This window comes from Arvicola amphibius, chromosome 12, assembly GCF_903992535.2.
Source record: "Arvicola amphibius chromosome 12, mArvAmp1.2, whole genome shotgun sequence".
Classification (NCBI taxonomy): domain Eukaryota; kingdom Metazoa; phylum Chordata; class Mammalia; order Rodentia; family Cricetidae; genus Arvicola; species Arvicola amphibius.
In genome coordinates, this window is record NC_052058.2 from 8924981 (window position 1) to 8944082 (window position 19102).

General features: G+C 43.0%; 1 long non-coding RNA gene across 2 annotated transcripts in view; it reads left to right on the plus strand.

The window, feature by feature from the left end:
* LOC119827027 overlaps positions 1–19102 on the plus strand; it is a 52982-nt gene that overhangs the window by 32022 nt on the left and 1858 nt on the right. The window contains exon 4 of one of the 2 annotated variants that reach the window (XR_005287554.1): positions 17150–17429. This is a non-coding gene — a long non-coding RNA (uncharacterized LOC119827027). Of the gene's footprint in view, positions 1–17149; positions 19042–19102 lie in introns of those variants that run through there. The other variant, XR_005287553.1, reaches the window with a different exon arrangement.

A 19102-nucleotide genomic window follows, 5' to 3' on the forward strand; every position in this document is an offset into this window, starting at 1 on the left:
AACTCAAACAGAAAGGATGTAAATGTCACTGAGAACAACAGGGACATTCAAAACTACACAATAACCTAGACAAAGAAAAGAAAACAAACAAGATAAAATAGGCATTTTGGATTTTTCTTAGCCTAACAATGGTGTTTAGACCCCATTGATTGATAATGTGTATGAGTGTTTAACCTCCATGCATGCATTGCAACAACATGTGTGCATGCTGTCTGCACAGGCTAGAAGCAGCAGGCATCAGATCCTGGGACTAGAGTTACAGAAGATTGTGAGCTGCCATTCAGGTGCTGGGAATTGAACCTGGGTCCTTAGAAAAAGCAACCAGAGTTGTTAGTTGGTGAGCAATTTCTCTGGCCCTGGAATTTTAAATTTAAGCCATTTGGTTTAGTTGCTTGTGGACATAAATATGTTAAAGACCCCCCCCCCCCCCATTTCTGTATCTAAAGACTGAAGATTGGGTGAGATTTTATCTAAAGTATTTTTGAGGTTTAAAATTCTATTACTCAATCACATTTAATTTATATTAAAAAGAAAACGAGCGGATTACTACTATGAAGCTAGACATAATAAAATCATAGATATACTTATCTACTCTTCCATGTATATATGCATTCATATGTATATTTATACCTCTGTCACACTGAGAAAAATTGAAGTGACTTACTTTGTTTTATATAAGACCACAAGGTAAAAAGTAAAATTTTTAAATAAAAATTGAAATGATGTGATCCAGAAATGGGAAACATTGAGGGAAACTACGATTAGAGTCACTGAATAAGAATGTCTGAGGGCCAAACGGGAGTCTTCAGATATTATCTGGAGGGACAAGGTGAAGACACAAGTAATATTCTCAATAGATAAAAAAAAAAAATGGTAGCAGAGAATGGTAACCCAACTCAGAAAATCTGTTTGAGGGAGGAAGGAGATAATTCCATCCCGTTTCTTAGAAACTCTTGCAAACAGGTGAATAGGCATCGCACCTAGGGAAGTAGAATGGTGAACTCTGTCAGCTCCACACAACCTAGAGTGCCCTGAAAAGAGAGTCATAGGAGGGATTGTTTAGATCAGGCTCACCTTCAGGATTGCCTATAGAGGATTGTCTTGATTGCCTAAACTGATGTGGGAAGACCCAGCCTACTCTGGGCAGCACCATTCCCTAGGCAGGAGAGTCCTGGACTATAAAGAAAGGAGAATTTGGCTGACAAGAGCAAGGCTCCTAAAGACAATGGTTGAAAGCATTTGCTGCAGGAATCATTTTTTTTTTTTTTTGCAAGGCAGCCTGTGACATGCCCCCCCCCCCCCACAGCATTTGAAAACTCAGTCTCCTACTTATGGTGACACTTGGGGAGGATGTGGAGAGTCACCATACTAAAGGAAGTGAGTCACTGGGGGTGGGCCTTGAGGGTCATATTCTGGTCTACTTCCTGTCTTACCCAACTGTGGTGTGGACATCTCATATTTTTGCTGACACAACTGTGAGCTATTCCATAACCAGCCTCTGTCCCTTGAAGGACTGTATTTCTTCAAGTATGAGCTGAAGTAAACCTTCCTCCATGAAATCGCTTTCCTCTGGTAGTCCTCTCCAGGGAAAGGAAGTAGATGCAGCAATATGCAGGCTCTTACAGAGATGTGCAATTAGGACAGGGGCTCTAGTTAACCCCTACACCTCATCCTGACACTTGCTTTGTTGGACATTCTACCAGTCAGATTGTAAAAACAGTCAGGAAATATATATATATATATTATATCAAGATGTAGCAAATTCTACTAATATTCAGAATGTCCTCTGAAATAATTTTCAAAGCAAAATGAAAATCCAATGTCAAGACTAAGAGAATATGCTATAACATTAAGAAAAATAAACACTTCAAAGGTAAGATTTACTTAGTCCATGTTTGTTCTCTTCTGTTAGAAAGATTGTCTTAAAACTGATCAAACATTCGTATTACATAGTTAAAAATGATGGACAAATTCTGTCAGTCTGCTGACATGGTGAGTTAACCTGACACCTGAGAAAAGGAATTACCATAAAAGCAAGTACAGGGATATAGAAACACAGAGGTGAGTCAGTACACTCTGACCTGTTCCATAGAAACAGGCTAAGTACTGGGTGTTGAATTTTTTTAGGTAATACATACACACGTCTGCATATTCTTTTGTAAAGACAGACAACAGTATGTTATCTGGAAAGACCTACAGACTCATGGATCCACTCTTTTCTCTACAGGGTCTCTGATACCAGCAGAAGTCAAACTTCAGTTTCCACTGAGTAAAAGGGCCAGGCTCTTTATAGTTCAGAGCACCTTACAGTCATTAATTAAGGGCTCATAAGTCTCCAGGGAGAGCCTCCAGGAACATGGGCAATGTGGGCTCAGGCTGTCTGAGACTGCTCTCCAGCAAACCAGAAACTTCTGGCTGGCAGAAAGACAGAAGCTACGTGGTCCTGTTGGAGGAAAATGGAAAGGGAATTGGGGCGTGTGAATTTAGCACTGACAGCTGCCATTGCACACTCTTGGAGACCTTATCTCAGGTGACCTATTCCCTGTTGATCCCTTTCCCCAACCCAGTATTCTCCCACAAACAACCAGAGGATGGGAAATTGGGCTTTAAGTCTGTGGTACTTCCTAGGTGGGAAGAATCCCTAAAGTAGGTTGAAACCAGAAAGCAACTTAGTAGAATTGGGAAATATTCCTTTACACTGTATTAACATATGTCATTGTGATTGGTTTAATAACGAAGCTGACTGACCAATAGCTGGATAGTATAATGTTGGAGGAAAAGCCAGACAGAGATTGCTGGGAAGCAGAAAGGCGAAGTAAAAGGAGTAGAGAGAGAGACAGATGCAGAGAGAAGCAAGAGGGACATGCCATATTGAGAAAAGCTACCAAGCCACATGGCAAAACATACCTAGGAATATGGGTTAATTGAAAATGTAAGTTAGCTAGTAACAAGCCTGAGCTATTGCCAGAGCATTTATAATTAATATTAAACTCTCTGTGGTTATTTGGGAGTGGGTGGTTAGGACAGGAAATCTTACTCAGCCTCAGACAAGTACAGCACACAGAAGAGCAGATTATCAATGATTTTATTAGGCAAAGTCAAAGGTCTTCTGATTGACAAGGTCAACCTGCCTTGAGCATGCCCTACCAGACAACACTGGACTTTGCAATGACAGTTGAGCTGGATATTAAGACCCCAGTGATGGAGGAATTTAGAGAGAGTTTAGAAGAGAATTGTGTTCCATCCATACTCATTAGGATAGCAAAACTGAGACAAAACCATAGTGGGAAACTTGGCCCAGAACAGAGCACTTTCTCATTAAAATTGTGGCATACATGTAGTCAAAGGAGGGTAGGAGAACCCAATCTACAGAGCTGAGGCTGGAGGAAATGTGGCAGAGATGTGAGAGTGTTTTCATTTGGGCTGAGGGGGGGAGAGGAAGTTTGGAGTGAAGATTCACGTCCTATTCCAACTCAGTTATTCCACGATTCTGTGAAAGCAGCTGGCAGTTTTCAGGGAAATGGCTGACAGACAGGAAGCAACCGGAAGCAGGAGAAATATCAAGGAGCCTGGAGAGTCCATTAATGGATACATAAGTCTCTGATTTATTGAAATTGGCTTTAGTTATTGAGCTCCATTCAAAATTCCTGCTCAGTTGTGAGCACTTGGAAGGGAGTGGGAAAAATCTTGCTAACAGTGGGCACACCTTCACTGATGTCCACTTAGAGAAAGCCAGGAGGGGAAACACTTGGAAAACATTTTCACAGAGAAAAATGGGGAAACTTGGAGGAGAACGTGGAAGAGGAAGATGAGGAGAGGAAACAGGGTGATGAGAAGGGAGAAATGTGGCGTATCTGCTTACCTTTGCTCACCCTGTTCCCCGCTCTCTGCAGTTATGGCTGTGCTTAAGACAGCTCCGCTGGGTCTAATCAACGGCTGACCACATCTGTTCGATTGGAAGTGCACGTCATCTTGGTTTTGGAATATAGGCAAATATGCACTTAGTTCTCCTCCAAGCCAGAAGCTTGCTCAATGTTTAAGGATTGAGCTAGTGAGGAGCCAGGAAACAGGGAACAATGGTCAGAGTACAGGGAGCCATTCAGTAGGGAGGATTAGGTTGTTGTCATTCTGCATGCCAGAGCCACTTCTGTGACCTCTCAAAAAGGCCATCATCCCACCCATGCAGTGGAACCTCACATGAATTATAGTGACATCTCTATACTTCATGAAAATTCCTTTTTCTATGATTTCAAACTATGCCTCCTAATTAACAAATTAATTTTTATACACTTTTCAGGGATATTGTGATAATTCTACATATTTATGTTGGGCATGTGGTATGTATGTTTATATCTTCCTGCGTGTGTGTACCTGTGCAGGAATGTGTGCACATGTTTGGAGGCTGGAGGTCTGTAGCAGGTGTCTTCTTTAATCTCTCTGAAACTTACTTTTTGAGACAGGGTCTCTCACTCTCATTAACTGAGCATGTCTAGCTGGACAGTGAGTTCCAGGCAACCTTCTGGCTCTGCCTCCTCAGCACTGGTATTACAGATATGTAAGTGCCATAGTGCCCAGCTTTTGCTTTCATGGGGCTTGGGGACCAAACTGAGATCTGCATGTTGTGTGGACACTGAATCACCCTTCCAGCCATAGCACCCATTTTTGACATGAAGAAACCCAGAGGTTAAGAGTGGAAAGGGAAGCTTCCTATCACCCAGTGTAAGAGTTATGCAATAGACTGAGCTTTTCTTCCAGGGCACACTTTCTGTTACTGTTGCTGTCTTGCGTACTAATTGTTGACCCGTTGTTTTGTTTTGTAACCCAGGCTGAACCTGAACTTGCAATCCTCCTGCTTCATTTACAGGAGAACTGGGATCCGCACTGTGCACCATGACATTCAGCTCTGAGCTTTTATTAGGATTTATAACCCCTCCCAAGTTTGGTACCAGATTTGAGTGAGGATTAAGTTACCTTGGAGAAATTTGAAATCACAGAATAACAGTGCATCCATTTGACTTGACAGGGAAATCTAAAACTTGTTCCAATATAAGCTCCAACTGTTCCAGGCCCTTAGAGAAAGGACATGAAGAATTGAACTTATGATTTTTTTTTCTTAGGGAGGTAAATTTCTACCATAACTAAGTGTATATTTAAGGTCCAAGCTAGTTACAGGCATCCTGTCTAATATTTTGTGTTTGCTTTTCTTTTATTTAAGCACACACATGCATAGCCATTAATAAAGAAACAGTGTCTGAGTGTAAAAGTTGAACTGTTTGTTTCAGTTTGGTCATTTCTTTTCCAAAACATAACAGACAATAGTGAGATTAAATGTTTCCTCATAATTAACATCTATCCTGCATGTTTGTTTCTTTCCTTTTGCACCTCAGATGTGATGGCAAAAAGAAAAGTAAATAATTTATGTAAAGTTCATGTACTGTCTTGTAATAATTTATGTGATGTTCATGTACTGTGTGGTAGCACAGAAGGGAAGTGGGCATGAATGTGAAATTGAGATAGAAACTTTAGGTATGCTTACAGCAAGGCCAGGTTTCCCGGAAGTCTGTGACTCATGGTGGACGTGACACTTTGGAATAAAAGAGGCCAATTGGCTCTTCAGATACCTTGCAAATTGGATTGACTCTGTATTAGCTACTTTCCTACTGCCATGTGCACCCTGACCAACGGCAATGTAACAAAGAAAAGAGTGGATTTTCTCTAATGATTCCAGAGGCTTAGAGTCCATACTGGAGGGAAACCATTGCAGCAAGTGGCAGACACTGTAGCTGGCGAAATGGCCCAGGCATTAACATGCTTGATGCATGTGCATGAAGACCTGAGTTGAAGCCTCAGAACCCATATTACAAAGAACAAACCAACAAATAAGACACCAAACCCATGGTGCTTTGCTGTTATAATCCCAGCACTGGGGAGGAAGAGAGGAGAGAGGACGATCTCGGGGACTTAATGGCTAGACTGAATCAATGAATGCCAGGCTCAGTGAGAGACCTGGTCCCCAAAATAAGATGGAGAGAAGTTAAGGAAGATGCTTGGTGTTGAACTCTGACCTTTATGTGCCAATGTAACTGCCCCAAACACACACACACACACACACACACACACACACACACACACACAGAGAGAGAGAGAGAGAGAGAGAGAGAGAGAGAGAGAGAGAGAGACAGAGACAGAGACAGAGACAGAGACAGAGGAGAGAGAGACAGAGAGAGACAGGAGAGAGAGTCAGAGAGAGAGACAGAGAGAGATAGAGAGAGAGAGAGAGAGAGAAACAGAAAAATAACGCATAAATCTTGAAAATATACTTAAGGAGAAACTTTTGGTATGTTACAGCACACCAGGACTGATTCTACGTAAACTTCTCCTGAGGTCTGGAGTTGGCTCTATTTACTAATGGTGAGCCCAGGATCCCAGAAAGCAGCCTGTGCCTTGTCCACATTTTATTAATCTCTCTGGTAAAAAGATTCTGGATTGTTGTTTACAAGTGGGCAGGATGCCAGAGGTCAGAGGTTGCCAGGAAGAATGAGAACCCTCCTTAGATCAAGGGCTCCCAGAAGTAGGCACACGAAAATAAAAGAAGATGTGAACTGGGTGGAGGCTGGGTGTGGGTCCCTTTCTTTCTGTGTTTCTATTTTGGACCACTTGTGTGGAATCATAAGGGTGGATGCGATTTCAACACTATTGTGAAAGTCACCAGAAGCAAGATCCAGCTTCGTGGTTTGTTTTGTGTGTAGGCGAGCCCTAGAAGGAAGCTGGGCCAGAAAGGATACTTAATGGCTCTTACAGTGAACGTACTATCTGGAGGCATAGCCCCACACAACACTTTGCCTGCAAATACAACAAAATAAGCATCATTGCACTCAGCAAAATTCAAATCAATCCAGGGCTCCAGTGTGAGTATATTTACGTTAGGGCTGTTGCTGTAGAATGTGGAGTTTCTTCTTTCTTCTCTTATTGGAAACATACTGTGCCCTGATTACATTCTTTCCCACATGTGCTGTCTCTGTTGTTCCCAGGCCCTGGGCACACGTGTTCTTTCAAGGCCACTGGTTTTCTTTCTCCATCAACTCTCTCCTAGACATCACGCTGCAACGCATCTATTCCACTTACTATTCCACGCCATCTACTGCACGCTGTGACTTGGACACTTTGCTTAGTTCCAGAGACCCACATCGTGAGCACTTAAAATAGACACATTTAATCACATACAACCTGTCTGTGTAGATGAGCCTTCTTAGAAACACCTGGGTGAAGCTGTTAAGGTCATGTTCCTTTTACCAAAAGCACAAGCGTGTTACAGCCATGTCCCCAATTGCCTTTTTATGGTTCCAGCCTAAGTGTGTGGCACCTGAGCGCCTCCAGACAACCAGACACCTGGAATTCCTCAATAATTGGGGTCATTCCATATAATGTCGCCTGTGATATCTCCTAGGATTTCTGGAAAGAGGAAATGTGGGATGAGACAGCTGGCTATGTGTCTAAGGTCAGCTCACTCTCCTAGCCATTTCACGCCTCAGTTTCTTGCATTTACTCCACTATGCGTTTTGGGGTGGGGTTCTTCTCTGAAACATACTTCAGTGGTTCCCAGCCTTGATCTTTCCCACAGGCCCTGGAACCAATCTTCTAAATGCCTTGCAGCACTCAACCTGGATAACTAAGAAGCCTCTCACACTTAGAGGACACTGAATTACGCCCCACACCTGGCCCTGCATCCTTATCTACCACAGACCATGGCATTACCACATGTGTGGTTTCTAGTGCGAGGATTCCAGGAATCATCTTAGAAGCCTTTTTCCCCTTCTACTTCTTCCACCCACAGCCCGCCATCTGTCTGTTCTGTCTTCAAGAGGCACAGGGAGTCCAACCATCTCTCACTCCTCCCGACACATTCACCCTCTCCAGGAGAGCAGCAGGTACCTAATGTGTCTAACCTCACCATGCCATATTCCTTGCTCCAATGTTGCTGTGGTCCTCTAAAAACATAAATCAAACCATGTTCCTCTTGAGGTCCAAACTCCCTAATGAGACCTCTTTTTAGCTGGAAGGAAATCCAATGCTTCAGGAGACATGATGTTCTATGACCCTGCCTTCTCTTACATCTTTGTCTATCTCCTTTCATGCTCTTACTGTTTCTTAAAACGTCAGTCATCAGCCAGGGCGGTAGTGGCGCACACCTTTAATCCCAGCACATGGGAGGCAGAGGCAGGTGAATCTCTGTGAGTTTGAAGCCCGCCTGGTCTACAAGAGCTAGTTTCAGGACAGGCTCCAAAGCTACAGAAACATCCTGTCTTGAAAAACCAAAAGAAAAAAATCCTTTAGCCATCATAGGCTCCTGCCTCCTGACTCACAGACTTCTGACACTCTCATTCCACCTCAGAAGATTTGTTCTTGATGTTAGTCTCTTATGACATGAATTGTAGTTTTATTTTGATTTTAGAGTCTAAAATTTGAAATTTTCAATACACTATGAATAATTTTAATCCCAACTTGGGATTGGAGGCAAGCACATGGCCATAAACTAGAATATACGTTCTACCCACATGTCATGCTCTCTATCTCTTGCTTGCTTGTAGGACTTATAACATGCGTTGTCTAGAGAATAAACTTGATGCAGATAAGGCCTCGTGCGTAGCACACATCAGGCATGCAGTCTGTGCTTCTAGGCTAAATAACCGCATGAAACTTGCCATTTGTCTCTGCAAACATCACATTTAAAAATACAGAGAACAGCAATGAGGGGAGTACGTGCTGACTACGTCTTAGCCTCCTATCTGTTTGTCTCTGGAATAACTGGGTTGCTGCCTCTTCTAGCACATCATGCTATGCCTAAGAGAAGATCCTCATCCCCAGTAATTATCCTACCAGCTTGCCTCACTAAATTAATGATGGTTTCATTCTAAGGGATTTTTGACCTATGTGTTATGTTTAATAATAATAACCTTATAATTAGGTAGGGTTGTGTATTTTTATCATCATATGTATTCATCTTGTCTACGTGATACTCTGTAGAGGTCTATTAACTTGCATATATAGAATATTTTCCCTTGTGTACTAAATTTCTATGGCTATTGTTCACTCATGTGTACTTTATTACGTTTTCTTCAAGCATGATCAGGATCAGTAACAAAACTCACTGTAGTCTTATGTTTTGCATTATAAGTAAATATGAGTTTGGAATTATACCCTGCTCCTTGCTTCATGTGCTGCCTCAGATGGATGCCAAAAATCTTGAGTCACATGCTGCAGCATCAGGAAGTCTGTTAGTAAGCATCTGCCCCCAGCCCTAGATGCAGTTTATTTCAGTTTACAGAACAAATGCAAGATGCATCTTGAATAAAACTGAGTGGGTACAGCGGGTCTTGACCACGTGACTCCAGCTAGGGCAGGAATAATCCCAGGAACTCCTTGAGGCTTGGTTTCTAGAGCTCAGACCTTATAACCTACGGGATGTGATAGGCTGAATCCTAGCTACCATTATTGGCACCACTTAGCTGGCTGGAGCAGGGCAGGATGAGAAGCTTGGACACACAGACTCACATACATACAAACATACTATAACAACCATACCATACTCTCTCTGCTTAGGCTGAATGTCTTTTATCTGAAAGCTGAGGATGGGTGGAATGGAATGCTATAGATAATGAGCTATCTTGGAGATGGGATCTAAAGGCTGAAAACAAATCAGAGAATACTCTATACACATATAGAGTGGAAATTTACACATTGCTTTTAGGTAAATGCTTTTGAAGTCTAACCTGCCATGCGAATTCAGGCCTGGATGTTTCCATCTGTGACATGTCAGTGCTCAGATTTTGATTTTGGATGGGTTGGGACTTTGGTTTTCAGATTAGGGATCCTAGCCCCATGCCCCACCCCTGTTGTATAGAAAGTGATGTTTTAAGAGATTGCTCATGAAGTTTTGAGGGCCAGCAAGGTGAAAGGTGTGGCCAGGCTGGCATGCTGAGAACTCCTGCAGGATCTTATTTCAGTCTGACAGAGACTGATTTCTTTGGAAAACACCAATCTTTACTGCTAAGGTCTGTAACTAATTAGGCAAGTCCCACCCTTGCTGTGTTGGGTAAGTTGTGTTATTCCAAACCTACTGATTTAAATGTTTATCATATCCAAAGTGACCTCCAAAGCAATATCTAGACGAGAATTCCACCAATCACAAGGCTCCTTAGCCAAGCCAAGCAGCACATAAAATAGCCATCACACACACACTAGTAATTTCCTTTTGCCAAGCAGAGCTATTTAATTTCTACTGAAGCCACCCCTTCCATCCTATGGGGAGAGCTGCAGCAATTTCTGGGTTAGAGCCACAGGTGGGGGAGAGTTGCTGCTTTGTATAAAGCCTTGGACTGCCTGGCCTTGATGCTCCTGACAGGCAGTTTGAGTCAGGAAACAGGAACCCCATTGTCTGTGTCACCTAATTGGATGTGAAACATCTTCATACATCAGGCCAAAATGTCCAGTTGAGAGGACAGTTAGGGCTACAATTTTATAGCTAGCATTTGGACAGCTTCAATGCACTCTAGGGTGGGACTACACACCCCTACTCTCTCTCTCTCTCTCTCTCTCTCTCTCTCTCTCTCTCTCTCTCTCTCTCTCTCTCTCTCTCTCTCTCTCCCTCACACACACAAACACACACACATACATGCACACCCAACACACATACACAAACACATGCACACATGCAACACACACACACACACACACCAGACAAGGACACCTTGCCTCTTCTTAGTGGTATGTCTGCAGGAACTAGTCGATCTGGGCCTGTGTCCCTAGGGCTGTGGCCACTAACAAGGGGCACCTAATTTAAATTTGGACAAACCTCCAAGAGCTGCCGGCAGCCACATGCTATCTCTCTGATAAATTTATTATTTGAGACATGCATCCCAGCAATTCAAAAAGGTCTCTCCTCTCCCTAATTGAAAGATGCAAACAGAGATTGGTGTAGCTTAAATGCATAATTAGCTTTCCATTCTAGTTGGCAAACCACCTCTCTTTCCTGCTGACACAGGCCTGTGGCCCTGGAGAAATGCTTCCTGCTTGCTTTTCTCTGAAAGCAGAGTTGAGTAAAGATGGTGCCCCTTTTATGCCTCCCTCAACTGATAATAAAAGCACCTCTCCTCTCCCCTCCTCATCTCTATCCCTTCTCTTCCCCTACCTTCCCCTTCCCTCCTCTCCTTTTTTCTTCTCTCCCCCCTCATCCCCCTTCTATCACTTCTGCTCCCCTACTTTCCCCTTCTCTTTTGTTTCATCCCTTTCCCTGAACCAAGTCACAGGTTTTATTTTCCTTCATTAGTGATCCTTTCCTATCGAAAAACAGAAGAAAGAAGAGGAGAGGAAGAAAGAAAAAGAAAATCTTACTAATTATCTGTCTTCACATTTCAAAAGAAAATTCCTTGGCCATTTGTTCTAAATTAACTTTAAGTTTTCATATTCATCAACTATGAAATACCTTTATTTTAAATCTCCCTTCCCATCACTATTCTGGCATTATCTTCCTTTGCCATTAGCTTCTCTTTTTTAATTTTTATTTTTTCCCTCAATCTGGACCAATATGGGGTAGCTGCCCTTGGAAATCCCCTGATAATTTTGTTTGCACAAAAATGAAATTCTCCACCTTGCAAGCATCCATGGAATGCTGTCTCCTCTGCCTCCTGGAGGGGAGCTAGGCACCACACCTCCTGAAACTCTGAGTTAATGATTTCGTCAATTACATCAGCAACCCCCTAGTTCTTTGAGTAGATCACAGCTCCTCTCAGGCCACATGGCTCCTTTGCAACCAATGTGCCAAACAATTGTTTCTCATAACTGTGGTTATTTATTATTTACTACAAGCAAATCACATATCCTGTGATAAGCTCCAAAAATGACGAATTGGAGAGTGACTTTTACCAAAACAACCAAGAGACAGCAGCCAGTCTCAGCAGTTATGGCTTAACAAAAGTCACCTGAGAAATGACCAGGTATTCACCCAGACTCTGCAAAGGAAGAAGTGCCATGGACAGGGGTGTTAGGTATATTTCTCAAGAGAAACCTCTCTGCCAACACAAATAATTCCAATCGGACCAAATTCGACCGAATAAAAACTGCCCACGTTTAATAAATGCAGCACTCCCGGATGGCCAGGAGCATGGCCAGGGTGTGTATGTGTGTTGGGGGGAGATACCATGCAAACCCAGAAGACCACATGTTCCTTTTGGAGCCGCAGCCTAAACAGTCTATGGGAGTGGTCCTGACCCTCCCTGGAGAAGGGTCAGCTCTTGGCAGGCTTTTTGGAGGTGGAGTACGGACCAAGGCAACTCCCTAGGGGAGGGGCTTCCAAAGAAGGATGCTGGGTATTACAAAGTGTCTTGTCAAAGAAAACACAGGGTCATTCTGCCCTCATGACTATTGCTGCTCAGGTTTAAGATACATTTTCCAGGGATGCTAACACACAAAATCACTAAATAACTTTTGATTCAGATTTCTGAATCTGAGGCCTGTGTGTGTAGAGCTGAACTCTCTGAAGTCTTAACAGAGCATCTCTTCCAGGCTTTTCCTTTACAACGGTGTCACCACGTCACTACCACGTTTCCACCTTCCTTGGCTGGCAGCTAGAGTTGGGCTTTCTTTGGACCACCAGCTCCCAAATAATGACATGGAGATTTCTTATTAACTATGAAATCTTGACCTTAGTTTAGGCTTGTTCCAAACTAGCTCTTAAAACTTAAATTAACTCATTTATATTAAACTATGTTCTGCCACGTGGCTCATTACCTTTCCTCCTTACTTTATGTCTGCCTGGAAAATCCCACCTCTCTTCTTCCCAGAGTTCCTATCTCTGGGTGGAAGTCCCACCTAACTATAGGCCCTTCAGCTCTTTATTAAATCAATCAGAAGGTGCCTTGGCAGAGATACATCTTCACAGCATACCAATAAAGATTATCCCTCAACAGCTAGCTAGCTGTCCAGCTCCAGCCCCTGCCTCTATCATCAGCTGACTCCACATCTGCTCATTGTGTATGTCTGTCCCTGTGTCTTTTCTCCAATTCTTAGGAGAACCCCAGTCATATAGGATGAAGGGGCAGCAACTCTACTTCCATCTAAGTACACAAACCAAGGTTCAGGGAGTGATGTGGATTTGGGAGACAAATACTCAAACCAGTGCTAATTCCTTTTAGGAAAATAGACAAAATCAGCATCTTAGATGTGTTTCTTATTAGACAGGAAGTTTATGAATAACTAAGAGAGCTCTATAGAAGAGGAAGAGGCTTTGGGAATCAGTTCTGATTGACTGAGCAGGGTGATCAGAGCTGGCCTTTCTGACCACACTGCCATGCTCTTCTTCACATTTCTCTCTAAGACCAAAAAAACCAGGGACATGATGCAGATAAAGAAAACCTGGATTCTGTAAGACTGAGCTTTCAAATCACATGCACAACCCTATATTCTTCAACTGAGTGATCTATAAAAGTCTGAAAACTGAAATGTTCTTGCCCAAAGTTTCATACCAATCCTTATTTGTTAACCAAAGCTTGGTCGAACTGACATTGGCTTCCTTATAACATAGAGATTTACATGTTTCTACACAGAAATACCATTTGATATAGGGGTGCAGTCCAGAACCTACTTCAGTTTTATGTTACACACTGTATATGTATCATATTACTTTTTATAGTTCTAAAGCAATTGAAATATGAATTCACAGGCACATCTGGCTCGAAGGGGTTTGAATAAACAAGTAGGCTTTATTCCTTCAGTGAGGTTTTTTTTCTTTTAATCAAGCAGAAAAGCTGCCACTACCAGCTCCCAGTTCCTCTAGTCCAGTGACCCTCAAACAGGCCTGAATATTAAAATTATTCAGAGATCTTTTTAAAATCCAAACAACTAGGCTTTAGCTGCCAAACGGTTTAATCTGAACCACAAGGGGTAGGCATCCTTTGTAAGTTCAGCAGCCAGTTCCAGGGCTGGGTGACCCAAGCTTGGGAATACCTACTCTGGTTACATCCTGGTGACTTACCCTTCAGGGGAAGCCAGTCCGTACTCCATCCCAGCTCTTAGGTAATACATCAGTTACTTCCTTACAGCAAAACACCTGACATGAAGCACCTTAGGGGAGAGGGAGTTTATTTAGCAATCCATCCCATCACAGATGCAGGGAAGCCATGGCAACAAGATGCTTGAGACAACTGACTGCATTGTTCTGTATTCAGGAGGCAGAGAGAGAGATGAACGCTAGTGCTGAGTACCACTTTTTCTTTTTATTCAGTCTGGGACCCCAGCTTAGGGTGCCATTCACATTTAGAGTGGGTCTCTATACCCCAACTAACTTGATCTGGATATTCCGTTTTAGATGTGTTAGTGAATCTAACCCAATCTAGATATTCCCTCAAAGATGTGCCTTTTCTCCTGGTGATTGTTGAGCCTGTCTGGCTGACAATGGATATTAACTACCACAGGTAGCTAGTTAGATGAGAGCAGCCTTGGGGGTCATCTCCCTCATACTCAGCAGCTTTTGAAACCAGAAACTGAAACTTGATGACTCTGGTTATGGGTCTGAGTTTTATCTCTGGTCTTGGATGGAGACATGGCATTCTGAGCTTCCCTGAATCTTACATGATTGTTATATGCTCAAGGAGTTTGATAAAGAACAAGGACAATGGTGTCATTGGCCTCTCCCACAAGAGCCCATTCCAACTGGCCTGTCAATCATCTGGACAGAGATTTTGTAAATAATATACATTTGTCTAAAACTTAACTCTGCACCATTATCCTCCTTTCCATTATCCTCACTTGAGAGTGTGATGTCTTCCACTCTGCAACAGATTATTCTTCTCTTCTATACTACACTCTATGAGCCATGTATGAACACTTTCCACTGAGATCAGGAAGGACCAGGAAGCACCAGGAAGAGGAGACTGAACAAAATCTTAAAACACAGTTGCCTTCCACTGGCAGATCCTGATAGCAACTGACTTATCATGACAATGAACAGATACAAGTCATAACCAGCTCTGCAAAAAAGAAAAAAAGAAAAAGAAAAGAAAGAAAGAAAAAAAGAAAAAGATGCTCAATGTTATAGAAAGACTGTCCTCAAAAAGATATATTGAAGTTGTACCTTCCAGAACTGCAGAACAAGACCATAATAGAAGTAGAGTTATTATGTGTGTAACTAGTTAAGATGGAAAAATACTGGAGCATATTTCTACTTTAGATGACTATTTCTAGTACCTTTATAGTCAGAGGAGAGGAACACAGAGGAGAATACGATGTGAAGACAAAGGGATCCATGGAGAGGCTATCTTCTCGCCATGTGTCAGAGATGTAGACAATGGAACGGTGCAGTTACACACACACACACACAAGTGTTTCTAGAAAAGGACAAAGGCTGAGAAGAGGCAAGTTTATCATTTTTCATGCAGCTTTCGGAGACAGTACGGCCCCGATGACTACTGATGTCTCCAACGTTCTTGCTTCTAAAAGTGTGAGAGTAAATGTCTAATGCTTTAACCCAACCAGGGTGCTGTTCTGTGACATGGAAGCGCTAGATACACCTTGGGTCTGAAAAGGAACCACAGGGCTGTGCTTAGGAAATTGCTAGACCCTGCAAATCTCCCATGACTCATCCAAGCACTGCAGCTGTTATGAGACCTGCCTCTGACCTTCCTGGTCCTTGGGGTCTTCATTGAAAGGATTCAGTGAGACACAGAGTGATGGATGTGTAGAAGACAGAGTTTATTGCAGAGTAACGTGAGACATTCTCAAGGGTGGGATTGAAAGATGACCGAAGGTACCACTTCTGGGTCTCCAGCTCAAGTAGGTTTTACACTGCTTCTAACACCTGTGGATCATGTGACTTTTCTGTGGTGTATTTTTCTGTCCAGCTAACTGACATGCCCATCTAAATCAGTTCCTAGGAAGAGAACAGTGTGCATTCCTGTTCTTTACCAGAACAACTACCGTAGCTAGTTAATAAACACGTGATAGTCTGGGAAGTTCAGAAGGTCACGTCTCCACCCAGAGCCTGAGATAAAGATGCAGACCCCAGGCTTCTGACCAGCCAACCGAGTCCTGCTGTTTCAGTTCCTGATTTCACAAACTTCTGATTGTGAGGGAGGGGGTCCATCCAGATGAACTCCATGCCTGATAATATTTAATTAGCCATCTCATGCAAGGAGGAAGCTTCACAGAGAGGCCTTCATGCAAAGGGAAAACAGTAGTAACTAACATTGTTGAAGACTTAATGCAGTCCAGGCCCCCATTGTCTAGACTAATCAGTTTAATCCCAGACAACCTTTGGAAGCAAATAGCAATTTTGTTCTCATTTTCAAAGGAGGAAGCTGAGGGTCCTATTGATCAGTAAGTTCTTTAAATCCTTTATCCAATGACAAGCTACAGTTGTAGCTGACCCTTTAGCCCTGCTTTTTACATTAGCTTGAGAGAAAGCTCCTGGCAAGCCCAGCAGTCCCAGGAAGGGAACTTTCCTGAGAATTCAGAGGCTCAGTTCAGCTGGCCATGCTGTGCCAGTGGGAGTCTCGGTTCTGATGTGACAAGCACAGGAGTTTGGCATCCAGCCCTTACAGCTGCCAAGAGGAATTAAACAAAGTCACTGGAAGCAAAGGAAAGACACTAGCTACAATGCCAGCAGCCACAGCAGCAGCAGGAGGGAGGCCCAATTACTACTGGTGGAAGTGTGAGGAAAATTAAAGTTGGGGACGGTTCAAGGTTATGTTGAAATTCCAAAGCCGTGGGCTTGCATAACCACGGAAGATGGAAATTAAAGCATTAGCTGATGTTCACAGTGTTGATCTCAGGACTCCGAGCAGTCTCCCTTCATCTCAACAAGTCTCCTTTCAGTCATGCAGCAGCCAACACGGGGAAGCAGGAAGATGGGGCAAGTGTATGGGATGAAAGGACCTACGCACGTATGTATGTCAAAAATGCAAAGAAATTAGGATCAGGAGAAATTTTTTTAAAATAAGTATACTAGGAGCCTTCTGCTTTAGTTCTGCCATGACCATGTGTATTAGCGGAAAATAAAACAAACTGAGTCCACTGCTATGCCCCAGGAATTTTTCCCAATGCATTTTCTTCAGGCGAAAACGAAAAAATCAAATGCATTTTTCTCCCTCAACACTAGGTTTGTTGAATACTTCTTGATGTCACGGATATAACAACAGCCAACACCCCCGACAGTGGCATGGGATGAGCATGATCATTGTTGTTTGGAAGAGGAGGCCACTAATGTCTGGAAGAAGAACAAGTGTCCGAGCTAGCCAGGCTCCCAAGAGGCGGGAAGAAGATGTGATTCCAGGCTGGAGCTCCGTGCTGTGTCTCCCAGACTCCAGTGCTGTAGCTGACACTGCCACACCCATCCTCGCCATCCAGGGCCTTCTCTCCTTAGCCTTTATTACATTTCTGTGAGTGCCTCGTGCTTGTTAAAGACTAACTACAAAGCTTGCTTTTCTTCGGCCAAACCACACGAGTCAGGCCAGGCTACCCCTCCAAACATTTAGTTACCATACCTGCTTCCGTGTGATGACACCTCCAGAGAACAATGCCAGCCCTGACACATGACACAGTGCTGACTTTTAGCTCGTCTTACATTTCAGCACGGCAGCTCTGATCTAGCTGCTGTTTACCAGCCAAATTACAGTGGCACACATTGTCGTACCCGGCCTTCTAACTGGATTTCATCCAATTTCCATAAGCAATGGGACAGGAAAGAAATGATCATTGCTTAGTCTCTTAATCTCATCACATTCCACATGTGGGCGGGTCCCTAGGAGAACGGCAAATACAGAAAGGGCATTCCACATGGCATCTTTCAGGACTCAGGCAAAAAACTAGAATGCGAAGCCTAGCAAAATTTCCAACATAAACTTTAAAAAAAATAAATTCTGTAGAGAGAACAGTGAGAGGGAAAGAAGAGTTGGAAATTTCCAGTCTAAGTAAACAGTATTTTAATTTTTTTTTTAACTCGATAAACTTTCTGATCAATTCAGAAGGATGGTTGCCAGGACTTCAGGGCCACAAAGAGTAAGACATCCTCCCAAGAGCCTGTGTCACAGCATCCCTGCCTGGGAATACTGAGGACAGTACCTAATAACTTGTGGGTAGACGTGGTAAGAGTCACTTCCAGGACAAGGCCATGAGAAGGAAATCCACTGTCTCTTTTTCTCTACCTCTGTGCTCAAGGGGTGTCCTCAACAATCGGTAGAAACATAAAGCCAGATCATTGCTGAGCCACAAGAGAGACCACACTGAGACTCATCTGAACCTTAGAGAGCAATACCATTCAAGGATGAGGGACATTTCACTGAGAAAATGCACCCACTGGATTGACCTGCGTTGAGTTTTCTTAATTGATAATTGACATCAGTGTGTCTAGCTTACTGTGGGTGCTACCACTCCCGGGCTAATGGTCCTGGGTTCTATATGAAAGCAGAATGAAGGAGTCATGAGCAAGCCAGTGGACAGCATCCTCCATGGCCTCTGCATCAGCTCCTGCTGCCAGGTTCCTGCCCTGGCATTCCTCAGTGATAGACTTAGAGGACATAAGGTAAAATAGAGCCTTTCCTCCCCAAGTTGCTTTTGGCTATGGTGTTTTATCGTAGTAATAGAAATCTAAATAAGAAAATCTGTAATATTCTGTTCTTCCTAGTGTTAACTTCTCTCCCCTTTATGGCCTGGTTACTTTTATTTGACTTTAGGCATCTGAACTCAGTATTTTGATCAGTGTTTAAGTATTACCTGCTGGAGGGAGTGTTAGTCCAAAAGGAGTTACTTGGCTGTAGTGAGAAGGCCACACCTACATGATTCAGGAATAAACTTTGTGTGGTCCATCCTGGGAAGTGATCTGGTACCACCATATGGTATAGGCTATCTTGATTACAACAAGGTGCCAACAGACAGATGTTTGACTTTCAAAGTATTCAGTTTATTCTGGAAGAAGAGGTGTTTTATTTAATGTGTTTACAACCATAATGTCAATTTTGTTGGCTTTCATAAGTGTGTTCTGTATTAAGAAACTGATACTTCAAAACAAAGTTCTTGTCAGCTATGATACTTTCCAGAAACAATATACTCTGCA